This window comes from Pseudophryne corroboree, chromosome 1 (genome assembly GCF_028390025.1).
Source record: "Pseudophryne corroboree isolate aPseCor3 chromosome 1, aPseCor3.hap2, whole genome shotgun sequence".
In the NCBI taxonomy this organism is placed as follows: Eukaryota; Metazoa; Chordata; class Amphibia; order Anura; family Myobatrachidae; genus Pseudophryne; species Pseudophryne corroboree.
In genome coordinates, this window is record NC_086444.1 from 917,109,151 (window position 1) to 917,123,511 (window position 14,361).

At 44.7% G+C, this 14,361-nt stretch overlaps 1 long non-coding RNA gene across 1 annotated transcript; it reads left to right on the plus strand.

Annotated features, from left to right (window-relative positions):
- Nucleotides 1-1,855: 1,855 nt before the first annotated feature.
- Nucleotides 1,856-3,707, plus strand: LOC134968590 (uncharacterized). The gene is made up of 5 exons (XR_010189336.1): nt 1,856-1,928; nt 2,305-2,402; nt 2,870-2,966; nt 3,062-3,167; nt 3,366-3,707. It is a non-coding gene; the product is annotated as an uncharacterized LOC134968590 (long non-coding RNA).
- The last annotated feature ends 10,654 nt before the right edge of the window (nt 3,708-14,361 follow it).

Genomic DNA, 14,361 nt, shown 5'->3' on the forward strand with positions numbered 1-14,361 from the left:
GGCAACAATTGCACTTATTGCAGGGAAACAGCCCTGCTCTCTTCATGAGTGGGTGTTGGTTGGAATTATCATCTTTTTCCGATGTTCTGTCTGTAATTGACTAGGAGCAAGGATACTTTTAAGGTTCTTAGATCTCCTAAAGACAATAATTGGTCTACTGGGTAGATGAGGCCCTAAAACTGGATCTTTAAGTAAAAGGTGCCAGTGTTTATTCATAATACGTTTGATAGTTCTGTTTTCTTGATTGAACTGTGTTACAAAAGGTCTCTCTCCCCGGTGTCGATCCTGTATACGATCTCTCGTCATAAAGAGGCTGTTCCTGTCAATTTCGGAAGCACGGGCTTGGTCTATTCGTAGAGTCTTTTCACTGTAACCCCTATCAATGAACTGAAGAACTAATGATGATGACTGTTCCCAATATGCATCCATACTGCTGCAGTTTTTCCTAATCCGTATAAATTGGGAATATGGTACCGCGGTTTTCCACCGGGAAAGGTGGCAGCTGTCGGAAGGAATGAAACTATTGGCATCAGTTTTCTTGAAAAAGGTTTTAGTACTTAAAGAGCCATCTTCTTCAATTTTCAAAAGAACATCCAGGTAGTCAATGGCTACAGGGTGTTGTTTGTAAGTAAACTTGAGGTTATAATGATTCATTTGAATGTCAGATATAAAACTCGTCAGGGTTTCAACCTCACCATCCCAGATGAAGATCAAGTCGTCGATGTATCGTTTGTAGAATTTGATGTTAGTACATCTAAAATCTCCATCCACATACAGAATTTCATTTTCCCAACAGTCCATATAGATGTTTGCATATGAAGGGGCGAACTTGGTACCCATCGCCGTACCCTGTTTCTGTAGATAGTATTTTTCTTGAAATTCAAAATAATTATGGTTAAGGACAAACCTAATACTATCCACAAGGAAATCTCTCTCTTCTCTGCTGACATTATGGTCTAAAATCAGGATCTTACTCACTGCTTCACATCCTTTATCGTGGGGGATGGATGTATAAAGTGCCTGTACATCCACCGTGACCCACCGGTATGTGGATTGCCATTGGAGGTCCCTGAGTGAATTCAGTAGACCGGTGGAGTCTTTCAAGTAGGACAGTTGTTTTTTTACATATGGTTGGAGTTTTAAATCCAGATAATGTGACAAACAGGATGTCAAGGAATCAACCCCTGCCACTATGGGTCTTCCTGGGGGAGGGATCGTGCCCTTGTGCACTTTAGGCAGATGGTAAATATTATATTATATATATATATTTTTTTTTTTATAAATATTTTTTATTATTTTTTTTTTTTTTTATTTATTTATTTATTTTTTTTATTTATTTTTTTAATTATTATTTTTTTTAATTATTATTTATTTTTATTATTATTATTTATTTATTTTTATTTTTATTTCCGTTTTTTATTTTTACTTTTATTTACTTTTATTTATTTATTTTCTTTCTTTTATTTATTTATTTATTTATTATAGCTCCAGCATCATGCAATACGATCAAGGGGAATTACCCACAGGGGATCAGTCTAATATGCAGGACATGAAACTGAGTTAAATGAGATGGGGTGTGTCCAACATCATTCCTGGCATTTAGCCAGGTTTGGTTTCCCTAAATAGTAACCAGAGAGACAGTGAAAAGCATTATGGGTAATATTAATCAATTAGGTATTTCCTCCTAAGGAGTTATTCTCATAATAATACCGTTAATACACTTAGTTTGATTATTTGAAAATTATAAATCTATGCACTTTTGGTTAAGTAATCTCCATTCTAATATAGTAAATGGAGCACATATATATAGAGCACCAATCACATAGCAAGGGAAGTGATGTAATCACTTTTCCCTTTATAAAGGGTGGTTATCAGGTCCAATGCCTCATTATACAGAGACTTGGCTGTCAGCACTGCACCACTGGAGGGTAAGGTTTTGTTTTTGATTTTACAATAGTATATTATCAACTTTGAAAGTGGTCCCATTTATTAGTATACACTTTGTACCAACTATATGTATTTTATTGACTGGTTAACCACTAATCATTTATAAATTTAATTTTTTAAAGAGTATATGATATGCACTAATTATATATATTCACTATATAAATATGACAGATGTATTCATGAATATGAAACTAAGTTGTATGAGTTATACACTCACTTATATAATTTTTATAGTTAATAGATCTTCCCCTTACTAAGTGAAAGGAGTATTTGTTTCTCCATGGGGTGGGAACTCTTTGTACCATACTGGTACTTTAATAGATGGTCTAATTGATATCAACCCAATTAATTTACCAGGTCTACCACGTGTTCTAAATTGGTTAGACATTATTCCCATTTGAATTGCCTTCACTCCTGAGTCTCTGAGTGTCAGGTTCAAGCTGCTGACCGACGAGGTATGTGCTATATTATAGAGATTTCTTTAATGATTGGCACTAATGAACTACACCCCCTGTGGGTAGCACTTTGAGTAATTTCTTTGAATTATTCGATCATAGATCAGTGATACCGTCCATAAAGGATGGGTTTCCCTAATAAACATATCATGTGGGTTCACTATACTGATGGTTAATACAATTAGTCCTGGGTTTTCCAAATATGAATAAATGGCTGGTTATAATCAGATCATTTAGTAGAGGATCGTTGTATAGTGGTAACATTGGTGTTTGTTATAGCCAATTCTGTGGCTTTGTTCTGTATCATATATAGAAACCACACGGGTTAGTCATGAGATCTGTTCATTAGTGATCAGACATTAATGATACCAGAATTTTTATAATTATGGGTGTCAAAATAAGATAGAGGTCTATTTATGAACTCGTAGGTGTTCTTATAATTAATACCCAATTAATCAATTTATTAGGTTCCTTATGCTTGCGAACCAGTTAGATTCTATACACATATGAATCTTCCCCATATTCGAATATCTGAATGTCAGACTCAAGCTGATGATATATGAGGTATGTGCCGTTCCCTTGGATTAATTCCAATCTCTGCCTAATTGAACAAAAAGTGTCCTTTAATTAATAAAGGTTATTAAATGTTTTTTAATTAGGTATGGTCCCCGCTGTATCAATCAAGTCCCATTGAAATATTAAAACGTTGTTCATACATCTTTGAATGACCTTTTATGTGCTGACAATATGTTCTGAAATGAAGAGGTATGTTTTTTTACAACCTGTTTTTTTACAACCTGTGCTTTTTGGTTCTCTTTTTTCCTCTTTCTTCATGTTATTTATTCTGTTTTCCTCCTCATGTTGCTATGTCATGTTCTTTTGATACCAATATGTCATGTTATATGTGAGTGTAAGATGCTTATTGCTATGTATTTGTTTTGACTTATTATTCTACAATTGTAGATTTTACCCCTGATGAAGTCTTGGAACAAGACGAAACGCGTTGGGTTATTTATCTATCTATTATCTGATGTTACCTCCGAATCTACAATAAGGAGAAGGAGGAAATCGTAGTGATATATCTACGCTTTTTCCTCATCACTACAAACTGATTGTTCAAATTGTGCGACAAATGTAAATGTATCAACTCTGTATACTTATGAACATTTGTGTCGGGTTTATATGTTGTTTTAATCAATTTTTATGTTAGTATTTGTTATCTGATGTAATTTATCCGGAGAGTACTGTAAGGGTCCGTTTTTAGGTAGGGCGTTGATATAACTCCCTTGGCGCCATCTCCTCTATTTCGTTTCATATATATATATATATATATATATATATATATATATATATATACACATATACATAATAAGAATTTACTCACCGGTAATTCTATTTCTCGTAGTCCGTAGTGGATGCTGGGTACTCCGTAAGGACCATGGGGAATAGACGGGCTCCGCAGGAGACTGGGCAGTCTAAAAGAAAGATTAGGTACTATCTGGTGTGCACTGGCTCCTCCCTCTATGCCCCTCCTCCAGACCTCAGTTAGGGAAACTGTGCCCGGAAGTGCTGACACTACAAGGAAAGGATTTGGAATCCAGGGTAAGACTCATACCAGCCACACCAATCACACCGTACAACTCGTGATAACTATACCCAGTTAACAGTATGAATAACAACTGAGCCTCACTGAACAGATGGCTCATAACAATAACCCTTTAGTTAAGCAATAACTATATACAAGTATTGCAGACAATCCGCACTTGGGACGGGCTCCCAGCATCCACTACGGACTACGAGAAATAGAATTACCGGTGAGTAAATTCTTATTTTCTCTGACGTCCTAGTGGATGCTGGGTACTCCGTAAGGACCATGGGGATTATACCAAAGCTCCCAAATGGGCGGGTGAGTGCGGATGACTCTGCAGCACCGAATGAGCAAACTCAAGGTCCTCCTCAGCCAGGGTATCAAACTTGTAGAATTTTGCAAACGTGTTTGACCCCGACCAGGTAGCAGCTCGGCCAAGTTGTAATGCCGAGACCCCTTGGGCAGCCGCCCAAGAAGAGCCCCCTTCCTCGTGGAATGGGCTTTTACTGATTTAGGATGCGGGCAGTCCAGCCGCAGAATGTGCAAGGTGAATCGTGCTACAGATCCAGCGAGCAATAGTCTGCTTAGAAGCAGGAGCACCCAGCTTGTTGGGTGCATGCAGGAGAAACAGCGAGTCAGTATTTTCTGACTCTAGCCATCCTGGAAACATAGATTTTCAGGGCCCGGACTACATCCAGCAACTTGGAAGCCTCCAAGACCCGAGTAGCTGCAGGCACCACAATAGGTTGGTTCAATGAAACGCTGATACCACCTTAGGGAGAAATTGGGGACGAGTCCTCAATTCTGCCCTGTCCCTATGGAAGATCAGATAAGGGCTTTCACACGACAAAGCCGCCAATTCTGACACACGCCTAGCCGAAGCCAAGGCCAAATATATATATATGACCACTTTCCACGTGAGATACTTCAACTCCACGTTCTGAAGTGGCTCAAAACAATGTGATTTTAGGAAATCCAACACTACGTTGAGATCCCAAGGTGCCACTGGAAGCAAAAAAAGGGGCTGAATATGCAGCACTCCCTTAACAACGTCTGAACTTCAGGCAGCGTCTTTCCTAGCCTTTAACAGCGTAGGAATCACTTCATCTGGAACGCCCTTTTCCGTTAGGATCCGGCGTTCAACCGCCAAGCCTTCAAACGCAGCCGCGGTAAGTCTTGGAACAGACAGGGCCCCTGCAGTAACAGGTCCTGTCTGAGAGACAGAGGCCATGGGTCCTCCAAGATCATTTCTTGTAGTTCCGGGTACCAAGTTCTTCTTGGCCAATCCGGAACTACGAGTATAGTTCTTACTCCTCTCTTACTTACTATCCTCGGTACCTTGGGTTATGAGAGGAAGAGGAGGGAACACATAAACCGACTGGTACACCCACGTTGTCACTAGTGCGTCCACAGCTATCGCCTGAGGGTCTCTTGACCTGGCGCAATACTTTTTTAGCTTTTGTTGAGGCGGGACGCCATCATGTCCACCTGTGGCCGTTCCCAACGGTTCACAATCTGCGTGAAGACTTCTGGATGAAGTCCCCACTCTCCCGGGTGGAGGTCGTGCCTGCTGAGGAAGTCTGCTTCCTAGTTTTCCACACCCGGAATGAACACTGCTGACAGTGTTAGCACGTGATACTCCACCCATCGGAGAATCCTTGTGGCTTCTGCCAACGCCATCCTGCTTCTTGTGCCGCCTTGTCGGTTTACATGGGCGACAGCCGTGATGTTGTCTGACTGAATCAGCACCGGCTGGTTTTGAAGCAGGGGTTCTGCTTGCCTTAGGGCATTGTAAATGGCCCTTAGGTCCAGAATATTTATGTGTAGGGAAGTTTCCTGACTCGACCACTGTCCTTGGAAGTTTCTTCCCTGAGTGACTGCTCCCCAACCTTGGAGGCTTGCATCCGTGGTCACCAGGACCCAGTCCTGAATGCCGAATCTGCGGCCCTCGAGAAGATGAGCACTCTGCAGCCACCACAGCAGAGACACCCTGGCCCTCGGGGACAGGGTGATCAGCCGATGCATCTGAAGATGCGATCCTCACTTGTCTAACAGGTCCCACTGAAAGTTCCTTGCAAGGAACCTGCCGAAGGGAATTGCTTCGAAAGAAGCTACCATCTTTTCCAGGATTCGCGTGCAATGATGCACCGACACCTGTTTTGGTTGCAGGAGGTCTCTGACCAGAGATGACAACTCCTTGGCCTTCTCCTCCGGGAGAAACACCTTCTACTGTTCTGTGTCCAGAAACATGCCCAATATCAGCAGACTCGTCGTAGGAACCAGCTGCGACTTTGGGATATTCAGAATCCAGCCGTGCTGTTGTAGCACTTCCTGAGATAGTGCTACTCCGATCAACGACTGCTCCTTGGACCTCGCCTTTATAAGGAGATCGTCCAAGTACGGGATAATTATAACTCCCTTCTTTCGAAGGAGTATCATCATTTTGGCCATTACCTTGGAACACACCCTCGGTGCCGTGGACAGACCAAACGGCAACGTCTGGAATTGGTAATGGCAGTTCTGTACCACAACCTTGAGGTACTCCTGGTGAGGTGGGTAAATTGGGACATGTAGGTAAGCATCCATGATGTCCAGTGACACCATAATATCCCCCTCTTCCAGGCTTGCAATAACCGCCCTGAGCGATTCTATTTTGAACTTGAACTTCCTTATATAAGTGTTCAAGGATTTCAAATTTAGAATGGGTCTCACCGAACCGTCTGGTTTCGGTATCACAAACATTGTGGAATAGTAACCTCGTCCCTGTTGAAGGAGAGGAACTTTGATTATCACCTGCTGGAGGTACAGCTTGTGAATTGCCGCCAGTACTACCTTTCTTTACTTGGGAGTAGCAGGCAAGGCTGATTTGAGGTAACGGCGAGGGGGAGACGTCTCGAACTCCAGCTTGTATCCCTGAGATACCTGTAGAACCCAGAGATCCACCTGTGAGCAAACCCACTGGTCGCTGAAGTTCCGGAGACGGGCCCCCACCGCACCTGGCTCCACCTGTGGAGCCCCAGCGTCATGCGGTGGACTTAGTGGAAGCAGGGGAGGATATTTGTTCCTGGGAGCTGGCTGTCTGGTGCAGCTTTTTCCCTCTACCCCTGCCTCTGGGCAGAAAGGACGCGCCTCTGACCCGCTTGCCTTTCTGAGGCCGAAAGGACTGTACTTGATAATACGGTGCTTTCTTAGGCTGTGAGGGGACCTGATGTAAAAAGGTCGACTTCCCAGCTGTTGCTGTGGACACGAGGTCCGAGAGACCGTCCCCAAACAATTCCTCACCCTTATAAGGCAAAACTTCCATGTGCCTTTTAGAATCAGCATCACCTGTCCACTGCCGAGTCCATAATACTCTCCTGGCAGAAATGGACATTGCATTAATTCTAGATGCCAGCCGGCAAATGTCCCTCTGTGCATCTCTCATATATAAGACTACGTCTTTAATATGCTCTATAGTTAGCAAAATAGTGTCCTTGTCAAGGGAATCAATGTTATCTGACAGGGAATCAGACCATGCTGCTGCTGCAGCACCACACATCCATGCTGAAGCAATAGCAGGTCTCAGTATAGTACCTGAGTGTGTATACACAGACTTCAGAATAGCCTCCTGCTTTCTATCTGCAGGCTCCTTTAAGGCGGCCGTATCCTGAGACGGCAGTGCCACCTTTTTTGATAAGCGTGTGAGCGCTTTGTCCACCTTAGGGGATGTCTCCCAGCGTAACCTATCTGTTGGCGGGAAAGGGTACGCCATTAGTAACCGCTTAGAAATTACTAGTTTCTTATCGGGGGAAGCCCACGCTTCTTCATACACTTCATTCAACTCATCTGATGGGGGAAAAACCACTGGTTGCTTTTTCTCCCCAAACATAATACCCTTTTTAGTGGTACCTGGGTTAATGTCAGAAATGTGCAACACATTTTTCATTGCCGTAATCATGCAACGGATGGCCCTAGTGGAATGTACATTAGTCTCGTCCTCGTCGACACTGGAGTCAGACTCTGTGTCGACATCTGTGTCTGCCATCTGAGGTAGCGGGCGTTTTTGAGCCCCTGATGGCCTTTGAGACGCCTGGGCAGGCACTGGCTGAGAAGCCGGTTGTCCCACAGCTGTTATGTCATCGAACCTTTTATGCAAGGAGTTGACACTGTCGTGTAAAACCTTCCACATATCCATCCACTCTGGTGTCGACCCAGCAGGGGGTGACATCACACTTATCGGCACCTGCTCCGCCTCCACATAAGCCTCCTCATCAAACATGTCGACACAGCAGTACCGACACACCGCACACACACAGGGAATGCTCTGACTGAGGACAGGACCCCACAAAGTCCTTTGGGGAGACAGAGAGAGAGTATGCCAGCACACACCACAGCGCTATATAATCAGGGATTTACACTAACACAAAGTGATTTTTCCCTATAGCTGCTTTACATATACAGTTTGCGCCTAAATTTAGTGCCCCCCCTCTCTTTTTTACCCTTTGAGCCTGGAAACTGCAGGGGAGAGCCTGGGGATCTGTCTTCCAGCGGAGCTGTGAAGAGGAAATGGCGCCAGTGTGCTGAGGGAGATAGCCCCGCCCCCTTCTCGGCGGACTTCTCCCGCTCTTATATTTATATTATGGCGGGGGATTTTTGCACATATATAGTTTTTTAGACTATATTATGTGCTGTTTGCCAATGTAAGGTACTCTAATTGCAGCCCAGGTTTCCAGGATGTCTTCTTGCTTCTGGCTCTGCAAGGGGGACGGCGGCTCCGGGACCGGACGACCGAGGCTGGGCCTGTGTTCGATCCCTCTGGAGCTAATGGTGTCCAGTAGCCTAGAAGCCCAAGCTAGCTGCAAGCAGGTAGGTTCGCTTCTCTCCCCTAAGTCCCTCGTAGCAGTGAGTCTGTTGCCAGCAGATCTCACTGAAAATAAAAAACCTAACAAATACTTTCTTTACTAGAAGCTCAGGAGAGCCCCTAGTGTGCAACCAGCTCGAGCCGGGCACAGATTCTAACTGAGGTCTGGAGGAGGGGCATAGAGGGAGGAGCCAGTGCACACCAGATAGTACCTAATCTTTCTTTTAGAGTGCCCAGTCTCCTGCGGAGCCCGTCTATTCCCCATGGTCCTTAAGGAGTACCCAGCATCCACTAGGACGTCAGAGAAATATATTATGGTATGTAGGTATGTCTGTATATAATATATACTCCTATAGCAGCTAATATTGGTAAAAACCATTTTAACATTACTTCCTGGTTCTTCCAGGAATTTGCTCTCCTACAACTCTCGGCCACCAGATGGAGCAGGGGTGTTAGTAGTAATTCGGACAGCTCAGGTTTCACTGATTGTAGTGTGGCCCACGTGCACTGCACTTCGGGCTTATACAGAGTTGTGGGACTTGTCTCTTTGTTTACTTGTCTGGGTGTACTAATGCAAAATCAAAAAAACATGCACAGTATGTCTTGCACATACTAGAGATGAGCGGGTTCGGTTCCTCTGAATCCGAACCCGCCCGAACTTTATGTTTTTTTTCACGGGTCCGAGCGACTCGGATCTTCCCGCCTTGCTCGGTTAACCCGAGCGCGCCCGAACGTCATCATCCCGCTGTCGGATTCTCGCGAGGCTCGGATTCTATCGCGAGACTCGGATTCTATATAAGGAGCCGCGCGTCGCCGCCATTTTCACACGTGCATTGAGAGTCATAGGGAGAGGACGTGGCTGGCATCCTCTCCGTTTAGAGAAGAGAGAGACACAGTAGAGACGAGAGAGACACAGTAGTAGTAATTTTGGGGAGCATTATTAGGAGGAGTACTACTATACTACTATACTACTTGCTGAAGTGATATAGATTAGATAGTGTGACTGTAAGTGTATTGTATTATCTGACTTGTGGGGGAGACACTGACAGTGGGGAGCAGTTAGAGTCTGAGAGCAGGACTCAGGAGTACATATAACGTACAGTGCACACTTTTGCTGCCAGAGTCAGTGCCACACTGCCATTGTTGTGACCACACTGACCACCAGTATAATAATATATTTTGTGATTGTCTGCTTAGGACTCGGAGTACTAGTTGCAAGTTGCAACGTGAGTGACCTGACCACCAGTTTAATAATCAATCACCACCAGTTTAATATATATATATATATATATATAATTGTATATAATATATATATATATATATATATATATAATATTGTATACCACCTACCCGTGGTTTTTTTTTTTTTTCATTCTTCTTTATACATACTACTATAGTAGCTTACTGTAGCAGTCTGCGGTGCTGCTGACCTGACAGTGTCCAGCAGGTCCGTCATCAGTCATTACATAATAAATATATATAGTACCTGTCCGGCTGCAGTACTAGTGATATTATATTGATTTCATCTCATTATCAATAATTTATCATCCAGTCTAGACTCTATATTAGCAGCAGACACAGTACGTTAGTCCACGGCTGTAGCTACCTCTGTGTCGGCACTCGGCAGTCCATCCATAATTGTATACCACCTACCCGTGGTTTTTTTTTTTTCTTTCTTCTTTGTACATACTACTATAGTATAGTAGCTTACTGTAGCAGTCTGCGGTGCTGCTGAGCTGACAGTGTCCAGCAGGTCCGTCATCAGTCATCATTACCTAATAAATATATTATCTACCTGTCCGGCTGCAGTACTAGTGATATTATATATACATACATATATATATTGATTTCATATCATTATCATCCAGTCTATATTAGCAGCAGACACAGTACGTTAGTCCACGGCTGTAGCTACCTCTGTGTCGGCACTCGGCAGTCCATCCATAATTGTATACCACCTACCCGTGGTTTTTTCTTTTTCTTTCTTCTTTGTACATACTACTATAGTATAGTAGCTTACTGTAGCAGTCTGCGGTGCTGCTGAGCTGACAGTGTCCAGCAGGTCCGTCATCAGTACCTAATAAATATATTATCTACCTGTCCGGCTGCAGTACTAGTGATATTATATATACATACATATATATATTGATTTCATATCATTATCATCCAGTCTATATTAGCAGCAGACACAGTACGTTAGTCCACGGCTGTAGCTACCTCTGTGTCGGCACTCGGCAGTCCATCCATAAGTATACTAGTATCCATCCATCTCCATTGTTTACCTGAGGTGCCTTTTAGTTGTGCCTATTAAAATATGGAGAACAAAAATGTTGAGGTTCCAAAATTAGGGAAAGAACAAGATCCACTTCCACCTCGTGCTGAAGCTGCTGCCACTAGTCATGGCCGAGACGATGAAATGCCAGCAACGTCGTCTGCCAAGGCCGATGCCCAATGTCATAGTACAGAGCATGTCAAATCCAAAACACCAAATATCAGTAAAAAAAGGACTCCAAAACCTAAAATAAAATTGTCGGAGGAGAAGCGTAAACTTGCCAATATGCCATTTACCACACGGAGTGGCAAGGAACAGCTGAGGCCCTGGCCTATGTTCATGGCTAGTGGTTCAGCTTCACATGAGGATGGAAGCACTCAGCCTCTCGCTAGAAAAATGAAAAGACTCAAGCTGGCAAAAGCAGTAGCACCGCAAAGAACTGTGCGTTCTTCGAAATCCCAAATCCACAAGGAGAGTCCGACTCCAATTGTGTCGGTTGCGATGCCTGACCTTCCCAACACTGGACGTGAAGAGCATGCGCCTTCCACCATTTGCACGCCCCCTGCAAGTGCTGGAAGGAGCACCCGCAGTCCAGTTCCTGATAGTCAGATTGAAGATGTCAGTGTTGAAGTACACCAGGATGAGGAGGATATGGGTGTTGCTGGCGCTGGGGAGGAAATTGACCAGGAGGATTCTGATGGTGAGGTGGTTTGTTTAAGTCAGGCACCCGGGGAGACACCTGTTGTCCGTGGGAGGAATATGGCCACTGACATGCCTGGTGAAAATACCAAAAAAATCAGCTCTTCGGTGTGGAAGTATTTCAACAGAAATGCGGACAACAGGTGTCAAGCCGTGTGTTGCCTTTGTCAAGCTGTAATAAGTAGGGGTAAGGACGTTAACCACCTCGGAACATCCTCCCTTATACGTCACCTGCAGCGCATTCATAATAAGTCAGTGACAAGTTCAAAAACTTTGGGTGACAGCGGAAGCAGTCCACTGACCAGTAAATCCCTTCCTCTTGTAACCAAGCTCACGCAAACCACCCCACCAACTCCCTCAGTGTCAATTTCCTCCTTCCCCAGGAATGCCAATAGTCCTGCAGGCCAGGTCACTGGCAATTCTGACGATTCCTCTCCTGCCTGGGATTCCTCCGATGCATCCTTGCGTGTAACGCCTACTGCTGCTGGCGCTGCTGTTGTTGCTGCTGGGAGTCGATGGTCATCCCAGAGGGGAAGTCGTAAGACCACTTTTACTACTTCCACCAAGCAATTGACTGTCCAACAGTCCTTTGCGAGGAAGATGAAATATCACAGCAGTCATCCTACTGCAAAGCGGATAACTGAGGCCTTGGCATCCTGGGTGGTGAGAAACGTGGTTCCGGTATCCATCATTACTGCAGAGCCAACTAGAGACTTGTTGGAGGTACTGTGTCCCCGGTACCAAATACCATCTAGGTTCCATTTCTCTAGGCAGGCGATACCGAAAATGTACACAGACCTCAGAAAAAGAGTCACCAGTGTCCTAAAAAATGCAGCTGTACCCAATGTCCACTTAACCACGGACATGTGGACAAGTGGAGCAGGGCAGGGTCAGGACTATATGACTGTGACAGCCCACTGGGTAGATGTATGGACTCCCGCCGCAAGAACAGCAGCGGCGGCACCAGTAGCAGCATCTCGCAAACGCCAACTCTTTCCTAGGCAGGCTACGCTTTGTATCACCGGTTTCCAGAATACGCACACAGCTGAAAACCTCTTACGGCAACTGAGGAAGATCATCGCGGAATGGCTTACCCCAATTGGACTCTCCTGTGGATTTGTGGCATCGGACAACGCCAGCAATATTGTGTGTGCATTAAATATGGGCAAATTCCAGCACGTCCCATGTTTTGCACATACCTTGAATTTGGTGGTGCAGAATTATTTAAAAAACGACAGGGGCGTGCAAGAGATGCTGTCGGTGGCCAGAAGAATTGCGGGACACTTTCGGCGTACAGGCACCACGTACAGAAGACTGGAGCACCACCAAAAACTACTGAACCTGCCCTGCCATCATCTGAAGCAAGAAGTGGTAACGAGGTGGAATTCAACCCTCTATATGCTTCAGAGGTTGGAGGAGCAGCAAAAGGCCATTCAAGCCTATACAATTGAGCACGATATAGGAGGTGGAATGCACCTGTCTCAAGCGCAGTGGAGAATGATTTCAACGTTGTGCAAGGTTCTGATGCCCTTTGAACTTGCCACACGTGAAGTCAGTTCAGACACTGCCAGCCTGAGTCAGGTCATTCCCCTCATCAGGCTTTTGCAGAAGAAGCTGGAGACATTGAAGGAGGAGCTAACACAGAGCGATTCCGCTAGGCATGTGGGACTTGTGGATGGAGCCCTTAATTCGCTTAACAAGGATTCACGGGTGGTCAATCTGTTGAAATCAGAGCACTACATTTTGGCCACCGTGCTCGATCCTAGATTTAAAGCCTACCTTGGATCTCTCTTTCCGGCAGACACAAGTCTGCTGGGGTTGAAAGACCTGCTGGTGAGAAAATTGTCAAGTCAAGCGGAACGCGACCTGTCAACATCTCCTCCTTCACATTCTCCCGCAACTGGGGGTGCGAGGAAAAGGCTCAGAATTCCGAGCCCACCCGCTGGCGGTGATGCAGGGCAGTCTGGAGCGACTGCTGATGCTGACATCTGGTCCGGACTGAAGGACCTGACAACGATTACGGACATGTCGTCTACTGTCACTGCATATGATTCTCTCAACATTGAAAGAATGGTGGAGGATTATATGAGTGACCGCATCCAAGTAGGCACGTCACACAGTCCGTACTTATACTGGCAGGAAAAAGAGGCAATTTGGAGGCCCTTGCACAAACTGGCTTTATTCTACCTAAGTTGTCCTCCCACAAGTGTGTACTCCGAAAGAGTGTTTAGTGCCGCCGCTCACCTTGTCAGCAATCGGCGTACGAGGTTACATCCAGAAAATGTGGAGAAGATGATGTTCATTAAAATGAATTATAATCAATTCCTCCGTGGAGACATTGACCAGCAGCAATTGCCTCCACAAAGTACACAGGGAGCTGAGATGGTGGATTCCAGTGGGGACGAATTGATAATCTGTGAGGAGGGGGATGTACACGGTGATATATCGGAGGATGATGATGAGGTGGACATCTTGCCTCTGTAGAGCCAGTTTGTGCAAGGAGAGATTAATTGCTTCTTTTTTGGTGGGGGTCCAAACCAACCCGTCATTTCAGTCACAG